Here is a 23,098-nt window from a genome sequence, read left to right on the forward strand (position 1 = left end):
ATTACTGAGCTGAGCTTCACACACTGAATAAATCCTGTGAATTTGGAGTTTCAAAAATTCACTCACTAAAGACAGAATAGTTTGCATAATCCCAGATAATGGGCTTAGAGAAAGACAATTGCGTGAAAAAGACTTGCCTCTGGAAAAGGCTGTGAATATGTGTAGGACAGCAGAGACCACACAATCATAAGCTAAGGAACTGCACAGGATAGACACAACAGTGCATGCGATGAAAACAGATAAGCAGAGGACGAAGAGTTTCCCAAAGCAACAACAAAGCAAAGTGATAAGCTCAAACAGTAAATGCAGCAGATACAGAGGTAGACATATTCCAAAGATGTGACCTGCTTTTGGAAAGTCCTGCTATAAATATAAGAAGAAGAATTTTGCAAAGTTCTGCAAAGCAGGGGATACCAAGAGAAAGGTATACACAGTGGATGAAGAAATGGAGGAATTCTTTGTGGATTCACTACAAACTGCTGCTGGTAAAAATGGAATTGATCCTTCCAGTGACTGTGAATGAGACACATTTAAGATCAACATTGGAGCCCAGGTGAAACTGTTTTCTATGGACATTTACAAGACACTCACCATAAAGAGCAAGATTTATCCTGTGAAATTAAAAGTGACAGGCTACACTAGAGAGAACGTTCTAGTAAAAGGGGGCTGTATGTGACATTCAAACACAAAGGGTAGCATTTAAAGTCATAGTTACTGTTTGCAGAGAGTACAGCCAATATTAGGCCTATGTGCATATGAAGTGCTCAACCTGATGAAAAGAGTTTTCATAGTGGCTTCACAGACCAAAGATAAGTGCACAATATTCATGGAAGAAAGGAGAACTACAATGGAGAAGCAATACCTGAATGTATAGAGAATCAACCTCATTACATGACATGAATGACAATCTGGAAAATTAGTTGCCAAATAAGGATGCCTTCTTACGCCAGCTAGAAGATGCAGGAATGTCTGGAATTTGCTGAACAGAAACTGCAGCAAACAATGAGGCAAGCAAAAAAATTACCAGAAGTAGAAGCTGAACTTGCCCAGCGAATTTCAGCTCTGACAAAAGCTGAAGAGCGGTATGGCAGCAAAGAAGAATGTTTAAGGCATTGAGAGACTCAACTCCAATGAGTGATTTAATTTTCATCTAAAAGAAAGAATGGGTGCATAAGAGGATAAGAATATATTAATACAAGAACCTGAACTCTTAACAATTTGAAGAGTCTCTTCATAATAAGGAATTGGAAAATCTAAACCATCTTCTTTCAACTACAAAGCTTAAAGGAGCTACCACACTATCTAAAGAGGAAATGGCAGCTATGTCACCCACTGCAACATCTGTGGGCGAGATAGTGAAGCCTGGAATGATGCTCACAGAATTGTATAATGATTATGTTGAAGCCCAAGATCAATTGGTATTAGCAAAACAGGAAAATAAGAGGGTGATAAAATATTTGGATGAAATTGTGAAAGAAGTGGAGCTGAAAGCTCCACTTCTAAAGTGCCAGCATAAAGAATATGAATGTGTGCAAAAATCTGTGGCAAATCTCTCAGCTAAATTAGAAGATGCCATGAGGAAAATTCACTGTTTGCAAAAATACAATGATGAGGCAAATAAGCATGCATTACTCAACAGGGAAAATCAGATACAAAATACAAATGTCAGATCTTACACAGCAGAATAAGCTGCTTTTGATGGAACTGGAAGATGCACAAGGAAATCATATTTTACGTGAAGATGAAGTTAGTACTGCTGACATAAGCATCTGGTGACCTATCGTAATGTTAAGGAACTGCAACAGCAAAAATCAACAGCTACTGTTGACGGTTGGAAAATGAAGAGCAAGAAAAAAACCTCTTCACGGATTTCTGAACTTCAGCTGAATCTTGCAGAAGACCTGAATAAACCTGACTGACTTTGTGAAGACTGAGGTCATCAGATGCAATTGGTGGAAAGAGACTGACCATGGAATGCAGATACTTTTGATATGCAGACATAGTACTGTGTTTGTGTTTTTTTTTAAAGGGGAAAGATGTATTATTTTATGTCTAAATATGAACTACATTTCCCAGCATGCAGTGCACATGGTTGGTCAGAAAGCAGAAGTGACATATGGCAGGGGTTATCGTTGGAAGTTGGTTGAAGCAGCTCAAGGAAAATAAAGTCAGTTCAGTGTTAAACCCATGTAATGTTATTCTTCTTCTTGAAAGAACAAGCATAACAGGGAGCATAAGGCCTCAGCACATCAGCTTAAGGAGAATCCCAAGGAATTCAATGCACATGTGAAGAACAGAAGGATGATGAGAATGAAGGTTAGGCAAATAGAGGAGACAACATGTACCTGGAGGTGGAGGAGGTTAGTGAGGTCCTAAATAAATACTTTGGTTCAATATTCACAAGAAAAAAGGACCCTGATCAGGGTGAAGTCAGAATAGAACAGGCTTGTGTGCTGGATGATGTTGAGATTAAGGAAGAGGAAGCGTTGGATCTTCTTAAAAACATGAAAATTGATAAATCCCCAGGGCAAGATGCGATATACCCGAGGTTGCTTAGGGAAGTAAGAGAAGAAATAGCTGGGGCATTGGGTATGATCTTTAAGTCCTCGTTGGCCTCAGGAGAGGTACTGGAGGATTGAAGAATGGCAAATGTAGTCTCCTTGTTTAAAAAAGGTAAAAGAGAGAATCCTGGTTATTATGGACCACTGAGTCTTACATCAGTGGTGTGCAAACTATTGGAGAGGATTCTTTAGGATAGGATCTATGTGCATTTGGAGACGTACAGTCTATTCAAGGATAGTCAGCATTGCTTTGTGAAGGGAAGATTGTGTCTCACAAGCCTCCTAGTTTAGTTTTTTGAGGAGGTAAGTGAAGAAATTGAAGAGGGCAGGTAGTAGATGTGGTTTATATGGATTTTAGTAAGACATTGGTCAAGGTCCCCAATGAGAAACTCATTCAGAAAGTCATGAATCTTTGTATGTAGATAAAAAATTGGCTTGCATGTAGAAACCAGAGTAGTAGTGTACTGAAAGTATTCTGCCTGGAGTTCAGGTGGCTAATGGAATTCCACAGGAATCTGTTCTTGGATCTCTGGATTTTTAAAAATATTTTAATTTAAATTTTTTTTAAAAACACAATACAATCAATTAATAAAGGATTATACATATTAAGGAATGTATGTGGTATTTTCATACCTCCTTCCCCACCACCCCCCTCCCTTACATACCACAAACCTACCCCCAAACACCCCAAAGAAGAAAAAAAGAAAGAGATATCAATGAATATATAAATTATAATTAGCCGCTATGGACCCAAGTACCACCAGGACAAGTCATTGAGAGTTTAAATTTTCAAAGCTACTTGTTGTAAATATGGGCTCCATATTTTAAAAAAAATGATATTTATTCACGTAAATTATGTTATTTCCTCAAGAGGAATACAAGATCTCATTTCAGTATATGCCATCTTTGCATCCCTAAATCTATATCAAACTTCCAGGTAATAGCTACACATTTCCTCGAAACAGCTAAAGCCAATCTTAAAAATTCAATTTGATTCATAGTTAACCTTAATTTTAAACTATACATTTTAATATTTCATAACAAAAATAACATTGGATCTAATGGAAGTTTAGCCTTTAACACTTTCTCTAAAAATAATCTAATTTGCATCTAAAAAGACTTAACCTTTATACACTGTCAAGTCGAAAGAAAGAAAGAACCTATTTCTTTATGAGACCTAAAATATAATTCTGAAGAAATTAAATCAAATCTTTTTTTTAATTTTTGAGGTGTTAAATATAATTAATGCAAAAAATTGTATTTACCAATCTATATCTTACATTAATAATTTTAGTCACATTATCCTTAAATAACATTTTCCAATCATCTTGATATATTATTCTAACTAAATAATTTTCCCACTTTAATCTTGATTTATGAATATCCCATTTAGGCATTTTCCTTTGAAGTAATTTATACATTTCTGAAATAAATTTATTAATACCCCCTTCTGAAAGTAAAATTTTTTAACTCAGATTGTCTAGGTAATCTTAAATGTTGTCCTAATTCTTCAGTTTAAAAAAGCTTTAACTTGATAATAACAAAAAAGGTAATATTTGGAATATTATATTTTTCTTTCATTCATTGAAAAGAAATAAAATAACCAGCTTCAAAACAATCTTCTATCACTCTAATCGCCATTTAACTCTATATCTTTAAAAATTGATTGTTAATAATAAAAGTAAAAGGTTTATTTTGATATAATGGTGTTTTACGAGAAATCTTACTTTTTCCACCTATCTCGTAATCTATTTTATTCCACAATTCAATTAAGTGTTTCAATATAGGTGGATCATTATAACCAATCAATAATTTAGTATTCCACTTATAAATAAATTCTAATATAGATTTTTTAACCTATTTTAGCTAATTCTATATTAGCCCATGTTAAAGATTTATCTAAGTCGACCATTCCATTAATAAATTTCAATTGAGCAGCTTTATAATTTTGAAAATGTAAAAGTTGTATTCCTCCTAATTTGAATTTCCAAGTTAATTTCTCTAAAAATACTCTTACCATTTTACCTTTCCACAAAAATTTACTGATTATTAAATTTAAATCCTTAAATGTTTTTTGAGGTATACTATGAGGAATGGATTGAAAAGGATAGTGAATCCATCTGAAAATATTCATCTTAATATAATTCACTCTGCCTATTAAAGTTATAGGTAAATCATTCCATCTATTCAAATCTTTTTAATTTTATTAAGTAATGATAAATACTTCAATTCATATAAATTATTTAAATTTTTGTCAATTTTAAAACCCAAATATTTAATTCCTTTAACTGACCATTTAAATTGAACTTATTTTTTTTGCATTGAATATAAACTCCCTCAACCAAAGGCATAATTTCACTTTTATCCCAATTAATTTTATAACCTGATATTTCAACATATTCCTTTAATCTCATATGGAACTAACACAGAATTTTCAAGATCTGTCAAGTATATCAAAACATCATCAGCAAATAAATTAATTTTAAATTCATCAGAATTAACCTTAATTCCTTTAATAGTAATATCTTGTCTTATTAATTGTACTAAAGGTACAATAGCTAAAACAAATAAAGCCAGAAACAAAGGACATCCTTGTCTAGTTGATCTAGTTAATGAAAAAGCACAAGATATTTGTCACCACTTTAACATAAGGATTTTTATATAACGTTTTAATCCAATTAATATATACTGATCCAAATTTTTCTAACAGCTTAAATAAAAAATTCCACTCTAATCTATCAAACGCTCTTTCAGCATCCGACGATAAAACCATTGCTAAATCACATTTCGTCTGAGAAACATGAATTAAACTAATCAACTTATCAATATTATCTGCAGAACATCATTTTTTAACAAATCCAGATTAATGTAAATGAATCAGATTTGGTAAATATTTAGCCAATCTATTTGCTAAAATTTATCTACAATCTTATAGTCAACATTTCATAATGAAATTGGTCTATAAGATTCAGTCTTTAATGGGTCTCTATCCTTCTTGGTTATTACTGTTATAATTGCATTGGAAAAAGACTCCAGTAAAGAATGGACTTCATTTGCTTGTTTCAATACCTCCAATTAATGGAGGCATTAATAAATCTTTAAATTTCTTATAGAATGCAGAAGGAAAACGATCTTCACCTAGAGACTTACCATTCTGCATAGAATTAAGTGTATTTATAGCATCTTTAACTGTAAATGGGGAATCTAATTTTTTACAATCTTGGCAATTTAAAGAAGGAAGATGAACTTTAGATAAAAAAAAGATCTTTATTTCATCATTATTAAATTAGCAACTTTTGAATTTCTTTTAATAGCATTAATAGTTCTAGAAGCCTGTTCCGTTTTCAATTGCAAAGCTAACACCTTATGAACCCTCTCCCCAATTTGTAATTTTTCTGTTTAATTCTCTGAATTAACTTCTCTGTTCTATAATTCAGAATCGAATTATAATACATCTTTTATTTATTAAATCTATCTTTTTCTTTTCAAATGAATATTTCTGCAGATCTTTCTCTAAATAATTTTTCTTTCTCCAAGTTTACTTCAAGATAATGTTTCTAAATTTTGCTAGAAAAACTTATAATTTGACATCAAATAAGCTTTTAAAGAATCCCATAAAACAAATTTATTATCCACTGAATCAGTATTAATGTCCAAATATTATTGAATTTGATTTCTCATATAATTACAAAAATCAACATTTCTTAACAATGAAGAATTAAATCTCCATCCATAAATTGAAGTAATCTCTTAAGATCCTAAACATGAAATCAATTAAGGTGAATGATCTGATAAAATCCTAGCCTTGTAATTAATCTGCATGAATTACTCATCCTTGAAATTGAGCCGAAACTAAAAAGAATTCTATTCTAGAATAAGAATCAAACTTAAAAGAATAAAATGAATAATCCGTTTCCTTCGGATTCAACCTTCTCTAAATATCAACCAAATTTAAATCTTTCATCAAAGTTAAATTATTTTTGCAGTTTTCATTTTTGTTATTGATTTTTGAGAATTATCTAATAATGGATTGAAACAACAATTAAAATCACCACCAATTATCACATTTTCATATGCTTCTGCAAGATTAAGAAAAGAATCCTGAATACATTTTACAGGAGCATAAACATTCATAAGAGTCCAAAATTCCAAATAAATTTGACAATTAACTAAAACAAACCTCCCTGCATAATCAATAATAGTAGATTGTAATTTTAAAAGTAATTTCTTATTAATTAAAATAACAACTCCTCTTGCTTTAGAATTAAAAGATGAAGTTATAACTTGACCAACACATTCCCTTTTTAATCTTTGATGTTCTTTTTCAGATAAATGAGTCTCCTGTAAAAAAGCAATATCAACTCTCAATTTTTTTTAATATAAGCCAAAATCTTCTTTCTCTTATTTGGATTATTGAGCTCGTTCATATTATATATTACAAAATTTAATATTCCACCACTATATTAAATACCTAAAATACCCAACCTCATTCCCCATCCCAGTAGGTCCCAGCTCCACAGCAGTCTCCTAAAGTAAATAACATCACTTAATAGAAAGAAAAGAAGAAAACCCCTAAAAAGAGGAAAAAAAGTACTGAAAAAAAAAACAGTACTACCTCCTACTATACGGGAAGTGGCCTTTGCCATTAAGTGGTACTTGAGTTCGGAAGGAGAAGACAAAGTCTGTCCCCCACCTCCAACCTGGACAGAATACAGAAAATCTTTATTTATCAGTCCATCAAGTATGATAAGGTTCTTCAAGATCTTTATTCACTTGATCATCTTCAATCTCAATCGATTCTTGACATTCCAACATCTGAGATCCATCTCGTGGGTTATCTTGACTCATTTTAGGATGCTAAGAATAACTTTGGTTGCCATTTTGTTTATTGTTAGGCAACACCTTAGCAAACATCAATGCTTCATCTTCATCAGTAAAAAACAATGACTGAAACTCTCCATTAAAAAAAACTAAGTACAGCAGGATATCGAAAAGCAAATTAATATCCTTTCTTCCACAAAACTGATTTTGCTGGATTAAATTCTTTCCTTCTCTTAACAATAGTTTGACTCTAGTCTGCATTAAAAAATATTCTTATTCCCAATCATCAAGACCTTGTTGCTTTCTACCATTTTGGACTGCCAATCTTAATACTATTTCTTTATCTTGATAACACAAACATCTGATTAAGATAAGAGCGTGGCATCTGTCCTGGAAATGGTTTCTTTCTAATAGCTCTATACAATTCCAAATCATTAGGAAAATTTTCAGAACCTAAAACTTCAGGTATCCATTTTTGAAAAACTGTACTGGAATAGAACCTTCAAAACCTTCAGGCAATCCAACAATTTTAATATTATACCTACTGCTTTTATTCTCCAATACATCAATTTTCTGTGAATTATCTTTCCTTTGAACTTCCCAAACTATAAAGGGATCTTGTTGACTATAAAGGAATTTTGTTGACTGTATCTTTATATTGTTCCACATCAAAATGGTAGTCTTGAAAGTCTTCTTCAATTTTTTGAACTTTAATTTTATCCACACCTTTAGCATATTTTGGCATATCAGTTTTAATAGTAGTTATTTCATCTTTAATAGATTCAAATTATGAATTAAATTGAGCCTTAAAGATGTAAACATCTGTTTCATTTGATTCGTCATTGATTGAATTTGTTGAGAAATCAAACTAAATTTAACCTGAAGGATCAACAGAGTATGGAACAATCTGAGAGGTTTAAATTGTACCTTGAATAGTCTGTTGAGTTTGGGGCATATATTCATATTCTACCAGTTCCTCTCCCTCTAATTCTTGTGAAGGCTCATCTTTTGATCTTATTTCTTCCTCTGTAGATGTAGCGACAGGCTTTATTTGCCTATGGGCCTTTTGTTTACCCCAGGTCTGACCAGCAACGCTAGTTGACAAGGGTTTCACAGGCTTCGTAGTTTGATATACTACAGCCGTTCCAGTCGTAGCACACATGCACAGTTGTTCTTATGACATTACTTCGGGGATTCTCTTCCTCACTCCAGCACCATCTTTGTCAGCTCCCCGGAGAAGTGGCACTGGAGTAACATGGACTCTGATGAGTCGCCTGCCATCAGTTTCCAAGTATTACCAACAGCCCCAATTCAGCAGGCTCAGTCATGAAGGTAGGCCCCGCTTCTTCAATCTTTAGTAGTCATTTTTTTTCCACAACTTGATCTTTAGATTTCTTCATAGCCTTTGTTAGTAAGGTTTAAGAAAAGTTTTTTAAAATTTTCAATTTAGGTTTTAATTAATTCTGCCAGGAGAGGCATTTTTCCACATCTCCAACCTATGCCAGAAGGCTAAGTACAGAGTTAATGGTCAGTTTCTTAACAGTGTAGATGAACAGAGGGATCTTGGCATCAAAATCCATTTGACCCTCAAGGTTGCAATAGTTAACAAGGCCTAAGGGATGCTGGGGATTGAGTTAAAAAGTCAAGAGGTCATGTGGCAACTCTACAAATTTCTGGTGAGATCATACTTAAGAGTATTGTGTTCAATTCTGGTCACCTCATTACAGAAAGGATATGGTTGCTAAGGAGAGGGAGCAAAGGTGATTTATCAGAATATTGCCTTGATTGGAAAATAAGTTTTGAGGCAAGGTTAGCAGAGCTGGGACTTTTCTTTTGGTAATGAAGAAGGATGAGAGGAGACTTAATAGATGACTACAAGATTCTGAGAGGCTTAGACAAGGTGGACAGCCAGCGCTTTTTTCCCCCTGAGCAAGAATAGCAAATACCAGAGGACATATGTACAAAGTGAAGGGATGGAAGCTGAGAGGAGACATCAGGGTCTATTTTTATACACAGAGATTTGTGGGTGCCTGGAATGTCTTGCTAGGGATGGTGGTTAGGCTGAAACATTAGGGGCATTGAAGAGACTCTTAAGACAGGCACATGAAATAAAAATAGAGGGTTATAAGGTAGGAAAGGTTTAGTTCATTTTTTTGGAAGGATTATATGGGTTGGCACTACATTGAGGGCCAAAAGGCCTGAATTGTGCTGCAGTGTTCTATATTCTACGTAGTCTGTAGTATGAACATTGAGTTTTCCTATTTCAGGTAACCCACACCATGGTCTTCTTCTTACGAAAACAAACACCCACCTAGTTTCCTTCTCTTCATTCACACATCAACCCCTCCCCATCAGTTTCCAGGTATTACCAACAGCCCCAATGCATTAGCAATTTTTCTTCTTCCCTCTCAATCCTGATGAAAGGTCTTGATCCTAAATATCAATTGATAACTTTTCCCTCCATGGATGCTGCTTGGTCTGCTGAGTTTTTCCAGCCTTGACTTTTTTTGTTCTGGATTCCAGGATCTGCAGTCTTTTTTGTCTTCAAAATCTCAAACATCTCACCACAATTTTCATTATTCTTAATTAGAATGAATATATTGACCTTCTTCGATTGTTCTTCATAGGGCAACAGCCTCCTACCAAAAATTAATCTTAAAAATCTAGACTGCACGTCACCAGGCAAGAACATTCTTCTTTCAGTTTGATCTCAGCAAGATGATGTTTTAAATTTTAATTTAGTTTGGACATACTGTACAGGAACAGCCATTCTAGCCCATTCTGCCCAAATATCCTATTTAACCTATGACCTCCATACATTTTGAAGGGAGGGATGAACCGGAGCACCCAAAGAAAGCCCATGCATCCATAAGGATTACGTACAAACTCCTTACAGACAGCACCGGATTCGAACTCAGGTCGCTGGCACTGTCATAGCATTATGCTAACCACTATACAAACTGTGCTGCCCATTGTTTATAGTGTCTGAGCTTTAATGTTCAACTTTACCTGAATCAACACACACACAGGTTCCTCTGGGTGCAAAGAGTTTTAGGGTTTATAAAGAAAATTCCTTTGGTACATTCAAAAATTCATTTACAAGAAAAATGACACCTGCTTCCTGACCTATCAATTATCCATCTCACCTTTATTCTGCCTTGACCTATCTGCCTGTTCTCACAAAGCCTACTACAAAATTGAGGAACTGGATTTTTTTTATTCCATACCAGAATGTTACTCTTTTCAGGGTTCAATATTAAATGTAATTATTTCAGATAACTTGCTTCTTCTGGTTGTATCAAAACTGGCCAAATTCTACTCTAATATTACAGTTCCATTTGTGATATTAAATCAAATTCTCTTTTCTTTATTAACTGAGCCTGATCTACAGAGCATTTTCAGCATTCTTCTTTTGAGTTCACATTTAAAAAAGCAGCTCTGACCATCATTTTAAGTTTTTATATCTCCCTTTATTTATTTCCTCTCAGTGGAATTTCCATAAACAGTAGAATTACCTCAGCAACTCCGGACTCACTTTTTTAGAGATATTACCTTTGTCCTGGCCTTCCTTCACCAGATCTGGTATCTTTAATCTGAAATGTTAACTGCTTCTATTTTCCTTGATAGTGTGACAAGAGTATATAGATATGTTTTGGGGAGATAAATTGGGAAAGATTTGTTAGAGTAGGTCACATACAAACATTTTAAAACAGATCTTATTTAAAATACTGGATCTCTGGCCCATGCTAGACATGTCAGGGCCAGTTTTTGCAAGAGCTTTGGAGAGAGTCCAAAATACTTCACTAATGGATTGTTGTTTGCAAAAAGGTAATGGGAGCCGCAGATTGTCTGGAGCTGTTCTAAGAGAGTCATGTGGTTTTTCAAAAAGAGAGTCAAACAGGCTTTCTCTGAGAGACAGAGATATGAGAGAGACAAAGAGAGAGACAGAGAGAGAGAGAGACAGAGAGAGAGAGAGACAGAGAGAGAGAGAGACAGAGAGAGAGAGACAGAGAGAGAGAGACAGAGAGAGAGAGACAGAGAGAGAGAGACAGAGAGAGAGAGACAGAGAGAGAGAGAGACAGAGAGAGAGAGAGACAGAGAGAGAGAGAGAGAGACAGAGAGACAGAGAGACAGAGAGACAGAGAGACAGAGAGACAGAGAGACAGAGAGACAGACAGACAGAGAGACAGACAGACAGACAGACAGACAGACAGACAGACAGAGATCACTTAGACAATGTTACAGTCAGCAATAGCAGCTGGAACTGGAACAGGTCAAACTGGCAAGCTTGTGGAAAACGGGTTGGAAGTGCTTGATTCTGCCTGGTCAAAGCCCTTGTGGTTCATGCAAGAGGAGAGAACTGGCTGTCTAATGTTTCACTTGGAATTAGAGAAACAAAAAGGTGCTCTGTGGTGATCTGAAAGAAAGAGGTCATCATCTGGAGAACCCTGAAGAGGCAAGTTTTGTCAAAAAGACACTCGAGTGGCTGATGGAAATACACCAGTTGTGCATGTCTGGAACAACAAATCTCTCTCTGAAAACTGACAGAAATGTTCCTGAGTGGTAATCATTTACCTTCCAAGCACCGAAGCCTGGTCAACTTTATAAATGTTAAATTCAGTGCACAGTATAAGAATTGCCTGCAACCAGTGAACCTGGAGGAATGAGAAGTGAGATTGGACTGTGAACCAAAGAACTTTTTGAACTTACTCACACACATTACATACACGTGCTTAGAATTAGAAGGGGTTAAGTTAGGCTAGTTAAGTCAATAGTGACAAGTTAAAGTGTGATTCTATTTTCATGTTTAAAGATAATTAAAAGCAACTTTTGTTTAAGTAACCATTTGTTTTGGTGAATATCTATTGCTGCTGGGTTTATGGGTCCTCTGGGCTCATAACAATAGTATCTCATTTGCTGAATGTTTCTAGCACTTTCTGTTTTTTTTATTTCACATATTTTGATGTTGTCCATCTTCCACTTGCTTATCAATTCATGCTCTTTTAGACTGTCCACCTCAGACTCACTTTCTTCTCATCCTAATCTTAAATAGCTTATTTCTGATCACATTAAAATGTAACCTATCTTTTTACCAAAATCAGACCTATAATTTGTCAGTAGCTGAAGCTCCAGGAGAAACTGTCTGACAATTTGAAAATATTTTGTTCCTTCCTATTCTCGTTAAAAAGAAAATTTTCTATCCATATCAATATGTTACCCAAACTCAATAGGCCCTTATTTTGTGCAACATTTTTGAGGTGGAACTGTCATGTGTTTTTCAAAAATCTATTTTAGAAAAATTACAAATATTGCAAACCAAGGAGGCTTTAAAATAATGACTATGGGGAGATAGGTCATATCTAAACAACAAACCTTTAATATTCTGTCTGCAAATGATAGATTCCTTGTTTTACACCAAAGATATCTTCAAAACAAACAGCATCTCTCTTGCTCTCTCTACAAAATGAAGAGAACTGACAGAGGGCCAAATACCTCCTATTTCAACATACAAAGATGGCAGTAGAATATCTCATAAAACAATGAACTGTTAACTGATAAAAAGCACATGATGGATCTCAGAATTGGTATGCTGTGAATAAACGTAACTGCCAGAGTTTTGATGTTGGAATAAACATACAAGCAACAGACCATGGGGTATGATAAAATTGCACCTTTGCTATGGCTACACAGCACAACACAATAGTAAGAAATTAATTAATGCTTGGGAGGAAGTTCAAATGTTAATTAGATAGGCAAGGCTGATATCAAAATCAAAAATATTGCAAGGTTTGTCTGACCAATGTCCTCTTGAATTTCAGGATTACTACCTCTGTTAGCTTACTAAAGTCCTGGACTGGAGCTCTCCTGATGAATTCTAGATTGCTTACCACTTTCAGTCCTGCTACAGGGTCGCAACTCAAAATATCAACAATTCCTCTCCCTCCTCTTTCTTTACCCCCCCCTCCCCCCACCACATCACCCACCTCAAAATATGCTGATCAGCCTGCTGGGTTCTTCCAGCAGCTTGCAGCTTTTTATTCTCCAGATTTCATCATTTGTGTCTCCTCTCTTATTCCTGTTTGTCTGCAGCTTTCTCCACCGCCAGAGTGAGGCCCAAGTTATTTGTTATTTTCCATTAAGGCATTTTGTAGCCTTCTGGGATGAACACTAAATTGTCCAACTTCAGATCTGAGAAGGTTCTTGATCCAAAATGTTAACTGACTATTCTTTCACAGATCCGCTCCCAGTTCAAGTTTTTCTGTATTTGTTTCAGATTCCACCATCTTCAGTTTTATTTGTTTCCATTAATTGCCTGTCATACAAGCCTAGGTTTAATTACTAAATATTAGACATTCATCTGAAATATATGTTTTCCAACAGTAATACTGATCCACACAGAATGTTTATTTGGTATAAACACTCAATGCTTCTGGACTAAAAAAAACTCTCTAATGAAAGTAGATCGACCATTCATGACTGCACTGCCAGATTCATTTCTAACAAATCATCAAATTTGCAGATGATATTACACTAGTTGGATTGTTTGGCAGCAAGGATAGGTCACATTACAGAAAGGAGGTTGAAAGTTTTGTAAAACTGTGCAAGAACAACAGCCTGAGTCTCATCATGAACAAGACAAAGGGATGATTGTGGACTATAGCAGGATGATGATCAACCATTCTCTTCTATACATCAATAGTTCCATCGTGGAGAGAGTGGAGAGTCTACTTAAAGGACAATCTATCCAGGACTCACCACATCTCATTAGACAAGAGGATGCAGCAGTGCCTATATTTCCTCAGGAGGTTGAGGAGGACAAGGCTACTGCTCTCCATCTTGACAACCTTTTACAGGAGCGCAAATGAGAGTGTCCTGTCTGGTTGTATCATTGTGGGTAGGGCAGCTGCAAAGCAACAATCTGGAAGTTTATAGGGAGGATCGTTACAAGGGCCAGGAGGATAACTGGGGTTTCCCTTTGATCTATTAGAAGTGTTCTGGCAATAGGGTTCAAGGAATTATAGAAGACCCTTTCCATTCAGTACACAGTACCACTATCATCAACCAGGTGGTACAGGAGCATCAAAATCAGGTCTGCCAGGTTGGGGAAAAGTTTCTTCCCACAGGCTGTGAGAGTGATGAACTGTGTAAATTATCCTAAATAATTTATATGTATTTATTTTGATAATTTTTGTGATTATTAAATGGTTCGATGGGATGTACAATCTGATGATAATAAACTTGAACCTTAAATGGAGGTAAAACTTAAAGATGTTATTATAATTAAAGATATTCACTGTGTGAACAGGGATGGATTCAATCTTACAACAATCTGAACCTGTGACTAACACTGAGGAGGAAGAGGTACAAGTTCAAAACTCAAAGGCTGGAATTCTGCAGCCGGTGCAGCTTCTGTCACTCCTGGAATGGAGTGTAGGCAGCTGAATTCAGTAGAGTGAAAGTGGTTGAATAAAGCAGGCTCCATCTACTACAGGCCACAAGTAGCTCCATCTTCCAATAGCTTCTCGCTATTGAGACCAGGTGCCTTTCCGCTTTCGACAGATTCAAAAATTCTGAACGAGGGCTGAGAAGAATAGGCATCTGGATATGAGGACCCGTGCCACTGGACAAAATGTGGGAACAACAGAAACATGTAGTGCTTGCAGAAGCGGCTACATTGGAGGAGGTGGTGTGATCCTCGGTCACACGCTGTCTCTGAGGCACTTCTCTTTTTTTTCTTTGTTTGCAAGATATTGCAGGAGTGTGATGACTTTTTAGTATTCTGAATGCATGGTAGAAAAAAGCTTCTCACTGCATCTCAATACATGTGGCAAATAATAAATAAACCTAAATATCAATACAAGCTTATATTGGGATCTAGCTCCACGTTCACACTGATTAGGAATGCTTCAAGGAACTTTCACCTTCAGAGCTTGTTCTATATCTGGTTTACTTAATTTCATTTTCATTTCCATTTCTTGATTTCTCTTCCATTAACTCACTAGGTAACTTCATCCTCAAAACTTAACTGGGTCCATCTCTGATCCATAAATGACTTAATGTCCATACATTAATAGAGAAGCTGAAACACTTTCCAAAAGATTATTCTTTTATTACTACAAAGGCTGCTGTCATTATTACTAAGCTACATTTTCATCCATCTCCACTCATCTCTGGTCTAGAAATCCACACGAAACTGTTGCTTCATTTTCTTTGCAGAGACCATGACATTGTATTCATTAACTCTTTACACCACGAGGCAGTCTTTTGGACCAGTATTTATGGCTAAATACAGAGATATTCAGACAGAATCAACTTTCCAACTGGACTTGAATGCTTGCTGCACATCAACTCTTTATCCAGGTAGTCTTTAAATTAGCTGAAGGTTTTTGCCTCCACCACCCTATCAGACAGTGGCATATGCTCACAACTAATGAAAAGGTAGGGCTGGAATAACGTAGGAGCAAAAGTAACAAAAGCTATGGGCCCCGCAGTTTAAAGGACTCCCCGTGTTTATGAATTATGAACTTAAACAGCTAGTGGCTATAAGATACCTCAATGATAATCTGTGTTAACATCCAAGATTAAAGATGATAATTAGCTAAAATTGCTAACCTTATGCAGCAGGGGTGTAGTGCTGCCAGAGTTCACCAGAGCGCTGCTCCTCCATCTGATCGGGCAGCTTCAGGGCCACCCTGGAAGCTCATGGAGATGGAACAATGGCCATCTTCGCTAATTATAATCCCCCATGCAGCTGGAACCGCTCTGCCAGTGTCAGCGCCAGGGTAATGCTGAGCAGTCATTGGTATCGGAAATGGCCACTGATCCCACATTGAGCCAGTTGCCATAAGTAAACTTTGTTTTAATGTGGGCGTGTGGCCGCGCACATCCTCACGGCGAACCGGCCCCACTTGTATCACCACATGGCATGTTTCAGAGGTTTCTCTCTGACTCCAGCATCCCTTCCAGTGCGCACCCTGGGCAGCGATTATGATGTCACAATGCACCAGGTGACTGAGCTCATGTTGCCCTTATAGGGGCGTGCTGAATTTGAATAAAAACTGTCGTTAACAACCCTTAACGTGGTGGCTGTGTTTCTTCCACTGCTCACATCGCCACAGTGGTGACCCTGACGAGCCCAGGCATTTTTCTGGACTCAAAACACCATGGAGTCAGGAGAGGTTAAAGCTGTCTCCATCAAGCTTCCCCCCTTTTGGACCCACTGACCAAGAATGTAGTTCGGGCAGGCGGAAGCACAATTTCAACTCCGCAACATCTCCTCAGATGCCACGATGTTCTATCATATCGTGAGCGCTCTGGACCAAGATACGGCAGTGAGGGTGGACGACATCATCCACCACCCCCCGGCTACGGCAAAGTACACCGCCCTCAAAGACCTGCTGCTTGGAACTTTCGGGCTAACTCCCCAACAATGGGCTTCCAGGCTCCTTCAACTAGATGGGCTTGGGGACCGTAGTCTGTCGGCGCTGATGGACGAAATGCTGGCCCTGGCAGAAGACCACATGCCTTGTTTTCTCTTCTGCCAGATATTCCTGGAACAGATGCAGAGGACATTCAGCTGCTCCTCATAGATGAAGACTTCTCGAACCAGAGGAGAGCAGCAGCCCGTGCGGATGCCCTCTGGCGCATGAAGAGGGAGAATGAGGCAGCCCTCAATCACAAGCCGAACACAAACCGCTCCCAAGACCAAGCCAGAGGAGGGCCAGTCGACCTGGTGTTTCTACCACCAGCGCTGGGGAGCGCAAGCCCATAAGTGCCGCCAGCGCTGCGGGTTTCAGGGAAACGACCAGGCCAGCCGCCGTTGATGGCTGCGACAGCTGGCCACACAAATATCCTCCTTCATGTGATGGACAAATTCATCGGCCGTCGATTCCTGGTGAACACAGGGGCTGAGCTCAGCGTCCTTCCCCCTACAGCATTAGAGACTCGCACCCAATCTCATGCTCCAACCCTGCGGGCGGCCAATGGCTCCACCATCAGAATCTACGGCACCTGCAGGGCACAGATCCAGATCAGGAAGGAGAGGTTGCACTGGAGGTTCGTCCTAGCCTCCGCGGGCACCATGCTGTTAGGGGCTGACATCCTCAGAGCTCACGTCCTACTGGTTGACATGAAAGGCAAAAGGCTGGTCAACGCCCAAACGTTCCACTCCACCCGACTGGACACAGCAGATGCCCGCAAGTCCGAAATCGCCACAGTAGCCTCCGCCAGGGACGTGTTCAATGAGATCCTTCATGAATTCCTCGCCATCTTAGAGCCACGGTTCAATGTCACCCTGCCATGCATTGCCACACAGGGCCCCCCGCTGCACACTAGACCCAGACGGCTGCCACCCGAGAAGCTCCAGTAGGCAAAGGAGGAGTTCTTCAGGCTCCAGGAACTGGGAATCGTCCAGCGCTCAGAGAGTGCCTAGGCATCGCCGCTCCATATGGTTCCGAAATCATCCGGGGGCTGGAGACCGTGCGGGGACTACCATCAGTCGAACAACGCAACCACCCCTGACAGGTATCCGGTGGTCGACATACAGGACTTCTCCACCAACCTCCACGGCACACACGTCTTCTCCAAAATGGACTTTGTGCGGGGATACCATCAGATCCTGGTGCATCCAGGCGACGTGGGTAAGACGGCCATTATCACCCCTTTTGGCCTCTTCAAGTTCCTGTGTATGCCCTTCGGTCTAAAGAAGATGGCACAAACGTTCCAGTGCATCATGGGCACGGTTGGAAAAGACCTGAACTTTGTGTTCATTTACCTGGACGATATTCTCATTGCCAGTCGCAACCACGTCGAACACAAAGGCCACCTCTGCACATTCGTTGCCCGGCTGGCGGACTTTGGCCTCACAGTCAATGTGGCCAAATGCCAGTTCGGCAAGGAGTCCATCCAATTCCTGGGGACACCATTTCAGTGGCTGGGACCACACCAGCGCCGGAGAAGGTAGTGGCTGTTCAACGATTTCCCAAACCCTCCACCCTGAAAGGCCTCCAAGAGTTTGCAGGGATGGTGAACTTTTACCATTGTTTCATCTCTGGAGCCGCACGCACCACCACGTGCCCATGGTTCACGCTCATGGCCACTAAAGAAAAGACTTTATCATGGTCAAAGGAGGCGGACAGGGCTTTCATTGCGACAAAGGAGGCTCTAGCCAGTCCCACACTGTTGGTGCACCCACGGCCGGAGGCTCGCACGACGCTCTCCGTGGACGCCTCAGCTACAGCAGTGGGGGTGATTCTGGAACAGCGGCTTGTTGGACAATGGTGTCCGCTGGCCTTTTCAGCAAGCAGCTGTGCCCACCGGAGCTCAAATACAGCGCCTTTGACCGCAGCTCCTGGAACTGTATTTGGCCATCTGCCATTTCCACAACTTCCTCGAGGGCAGGCCGTTCACAGCCTTCGCGGATCACAACCCCCTCACTCAAGCACTGGCGATGGCCAAGGATCTGTGGTCCACCAGACACCAGCGCCACCTCTCGTACGTGTCTGAGTTCACAACCGACGTCCGACACAGGGCCGGCAAGGACAATGTAGTGGCGGATGCGCTCTCCCATCCAGCCATCAACACTCTCGCGCCTGGCCTGGATTACGGGCAACTGGCTCAGGCACAGAGGAACGATGCAGAGACGCAGGCCTTGCAGACCGTCATCTCGGGCCTCAAACTCAAGGATGTCCGGGTGCCTAGCAGCCCAGACACATTGCTCTGCAATGTCTCAATAGGACCGCCACGCCCAGTGGTCCCGCCTCACTGGAGGGCGAAAGTCTTCAGTCTGCTCCATGACCTCGCTCACCCAGCAGTAAAGACAACCATGCAGATGGTCGCAGAGCGATTTGTGCGGCACGGGCTGAAGAAGGAGTTGGCAGAACTGGCCAGGAACTGTACCAGGTGCCAGACCACCAAGGTCCAGCGACAAACACGAGCCCCCATCCAGGACTTCGACCCGGCGGTTCGCAGATTCCAACACATCCATGTTGATGTCATTTGGCCCCTGCCGATGTCCAAGGAGGCTCGTTACCTCCACATGGTGGTGAATCGGGCCACAAGGTGGCCAGAGGCTGTCCCAATTAAGGAGGCCTCTGCGGAGACGTGTGCCAGGACTCTGGTCAGCCAATGGATCGCCCATTTAGGAGTCACAGCGCACATCACTAGCCACAGAAGGGCGCAGTTCACGTCTGCCCTGTGGACTCAGATGGCGAAGCTCCTGGGGATCAGGCTCCATCACACCACAGCAAACCACCCGCAGTCCAACGGGTTGGTGGAGAGGTTCCACAGACACCTGAAGGCATCGCTTATGGCCAGACTCACTGGACCAGATTGGGCGGACGAACTACCCTGGGTCCTCCTCGAGATTAGGACAGCACCAAAGGAGGACCTGCAGACTTCAGCACGGGAGATGGTCTATGGTGCACCACTTTCCCTGCCGGATCAGTTTTTCGGCCCAGACCTTGACATCACGGCCATCGACAAAAACCTGCTGGCAGACCTACGCAGTCGACTGGCCTCCCTAGCTCCCCCACCCCCGACATGCCATGGCACCCGGCCATTTCATCTCCCCAAAGACTACAACGCGGCCCAGTTCATTTTCGTGCGGAGGGGACCACAAGGTGCACCGCTACAGTGACCGTACAAGAGGCCATACAACCCCCTCAGCAAAATGTCCAGCAGAACCTTCACCCTGGACATTGGGGGGGGGGGGGGGTGAGAGGACTTTTTTTTAATATAAACGGTGGACCCCCTCAAGGCAGCCCATCTGGACTTATCACATTCAGTGCAGACGGCCGCGCCCAAGCACCGGGGCCGGCCGCCAAAGCAACAGGACGCATAGCCGGTTCTTGGGGGGGGGGGGGTTTGTGTGGCGGCGCACATCCTCATGGTGAACCGGCCCCGCCTGTATCACCACGTGGCGGGGCAGCCATGGGGAAATGGCGTCGTCAGAGGTTTCTCTCTGACTCCAGCATCCCTTCCAGCGCGCACCCTGGGCAGCGATTATGATGTCAGAATGCACCAGGTGACTGAGTTATAGGGGCGTGCTGAATTTGAATAAAACAGTCATTAATGACCCTGAATGTGGTGGCTGTGTTTCTTCCACTGCTCACATCGCAATGAATGTTCAAGTTTTGTCTCATTGCCGTACTGTCTCGCTGGTTTCTGGTTACCTGGAAGACTCAGTGATGAAAAGTACCAAACAGGACAATGTGGAGCATAACATTACAGAAAACCAGTAATATGACACCTCCCAATACTTAGCAAAAAGAGATGCAGGCTCATAGCAGTCAGAAGTAAATTTGCAGATTGGTTATTTATTCAAAGTACTACAAAAATTCAACCTACCAGAGAAATATATTAATTGGATTCTTCTTCTTTGGCTTGGCTTCGCGGACGAAGATTTATGGAGGGGGTAAATGTCCACATCAGCTGCAGGCTCGTTTGTGGCTGACAAGTCCGATGCGGGACAGGCAGACACAGTTGCAGCGGTTGCAGGGGAAAATTGGTGGGTTGGGTTTGGGTGTTGGGTTTTTCCTCCTTTGCCTTTTGTCAGTGAGGTGGGCTCTGCAGTCTTCTTCAAAGGAGGTTGCTGCCCGCCGAACTGTGAGGCGCCAAGATGTACGGTTTGAGGCGATATCAGCCCACTGGCGGTGGTCAATGTGGCAGGCACCAAGAGATTTCTTTAGGCAGTCCTTGTACCTTTTCTTTGGTGCACCTCTGTCACGGTGGCCAGTGGAGAGCTCGCCATATAACACAATCTTGGGAAGGCGATGGTCTTCCATTCTGGAGACGTGACCCACCCAGCGCAGCTGGATCAGCCATCTCGAGTACTTCGATGTTAGGGATGAAAGCGCTCCATTGAATGTTGAGGATGGAGCGGAGACAACGCTGGTGGAAGCGTTCTAGGAGCCGTAGGTGATGCCGGTAGAGGACTCATGATTCGGAGCCGAACAGGAGTGTGGGTATGACAACGGCTCTGTATACGCTTATCTTTGTGAGGTTTTTCAGTTGGTTGTTTTTCCAGACTCTTTTGTGTAGTCTTCCAAAGGCGCTATTTGCCTTGGCGAGTCTGTTGTCTATCTCGTTGTCGATCCTTACATCTGATGAAATGGTGCAGCCAAGAGAGGTAAACTGGTTGACCGTTTTGAGTTTTGTGTGCCTGATGGAGATGTGGGGGGGCTGGTAGTCATGGTGGGGAGCTGGCTGATGGAGGACCTCCGTTTTCTTCAGGCTGACTTCCAGGCCAAACATTTTGGCAGTTTCCGTAAAACAGCACGTCAAGCGCTGAAGAGCTGGCTCTGAATGGGCAACTAAAGCGGCATCGTCTGCAAAGAGTAATTCACGGACAAGTTTCTCTTGTGTCTTGGTGTGAGCTTGCAGGCGCCTCAGATTGAAGAGACTGCCATCCGTGCGGTACCGGATGTAAACAGCGTCTTCATTGTTGAGGTCTTTCATGGCTTGGTTCAGCATCATGCTGAATCTTCTTAATTGGATTAAAGCATTATATAAGGGACCATTGGCGAAGGTGACAGTAAATGGATATATAGCAAGCCAATTTAAATTAAGCAGATCAACGAGGCAGGGATGTCCACTATCTCCCTCACTGTTCGCGTTAGCTATAGAACCACTGGCAGAACTGATAAGAACAGAAAATAAAATAAGAGGGATAAAAATAAGAGAGAAGGAATATAAAATCACTCTATTTGCAGATGACATCATCGTATACTTAACAGAACCAGAAATATCAATAAAAGAATTACATAAGAAATTGAAGGAATATGGAGAAGTATCGGGGTACAAGATCAACACAAATAAAAATGAAGAAATGCCAATAAATAATGCGGATTTCACTAAGTTTAAGAAAGAATCCCCATTTAGGTGGCAAACACAAGCAATTCGATACCTAGTTATACAACTAGATAATAATCTAGGCCATCTATACAAACTAAATTATCAGCCATTAATGAAGAAATTACAAGATGACTTAGAACATTGGAAAGACTTGCCACTAACACTGATAGGAAGGGTAAATTGCATTAAAATGAATATCTTCCCAAGGATACAATACCTATTTCAATCGTTACCAATTCACCTAACAGAGAAATTCTTCAGGGAGCTAAAGAAAATAATAAGGAAATTCTTATGGAAAGGGGGGAAACCGAGGATAGCGCTAGATAAATTAACAGAATGGTACAAACAAGGGGGCTTACAGCTACCAAACTTTAAGAATTATTATAGACCAGCACAATTAAGATACCTATCAGATTTTTATCAAACAAGGGAAAAACCAGATTGGACCAGATTAGAGCTAGATAAAATAGGGGAGAAGGTACTTGAACATATACAAGTGAGATGAAAAGCTGGTGCAACATAGGAATTCACCAGTACTGCACCATCTGCTCAACATTTGGAAGAAGATTCACGTAGAAAGGAATAAAACAAATTATCAACTACCAAAATTAATATTGACGCAAAATCAACTAATCCCTTTCACAATCGATAACCTTTCCTTTAGAGAATGGGAGAGAAAAGGGATCAAAAGAATAGAAAACTGTTTTTCGGGAAATAAATTATTATCTTTTGAACAAATGAAGGACAAATATGGTATAACTCACAGTACAATGTTTGCGTACCACCAACTGAAAACCTACTTGAAGGACAAATTAGGAAGCAGACTGAGGTTACCAGAAGGAAGCAATTTTGAATATGTGATT

At 40.3% G+C, this 23,098-nt stretch overlaps 1 protein-coding gene across 6 annotated transcripts in view; it reads right to left on the bottom strand.

Annotated features, from left to right (window-relative positions):
- ppp2r5a (protein phosphatase 2, regulatory subunit B', alpha isoform) overlaps positions 1 to 23,098 on the bottom strand; it is a 236,346-nt gene that overhangs the window by 168,973 nt on the left and 44,275 nt on the right. Inside the window, exon 1 of one of the 6 annotated variants that reach the window (XM_069931342.1) lies at positions 15,996 to 16,319. The exons of the other annotated variants lie outside the window; for them this stretch is intronic. The gene's annotated coding sequence lies outside the window, so the exon portion shown is untranslated. Of the gene's footprint in view, positions 1 to 15,995; positions 16,320 to 23,098 lie in introns of those variants that run through there. 6 annotated transcript variants of the gene reach the window in all.

This window comes from Narcine bancroftii, chromosome 4 (genome assembly GCF_036971445.1).
Source record: "Narcine bancroftii isolate sNarBan1 chromosome 4, sNarBan1.hap1, whole genome shotgun sequence".
Lineage (NCBI taxonomy): Eukaryota > Metazoa > Chordata > Chondrichthyes > Torpediniformes > Narcinidae > Narcine > Narcine bancroftii.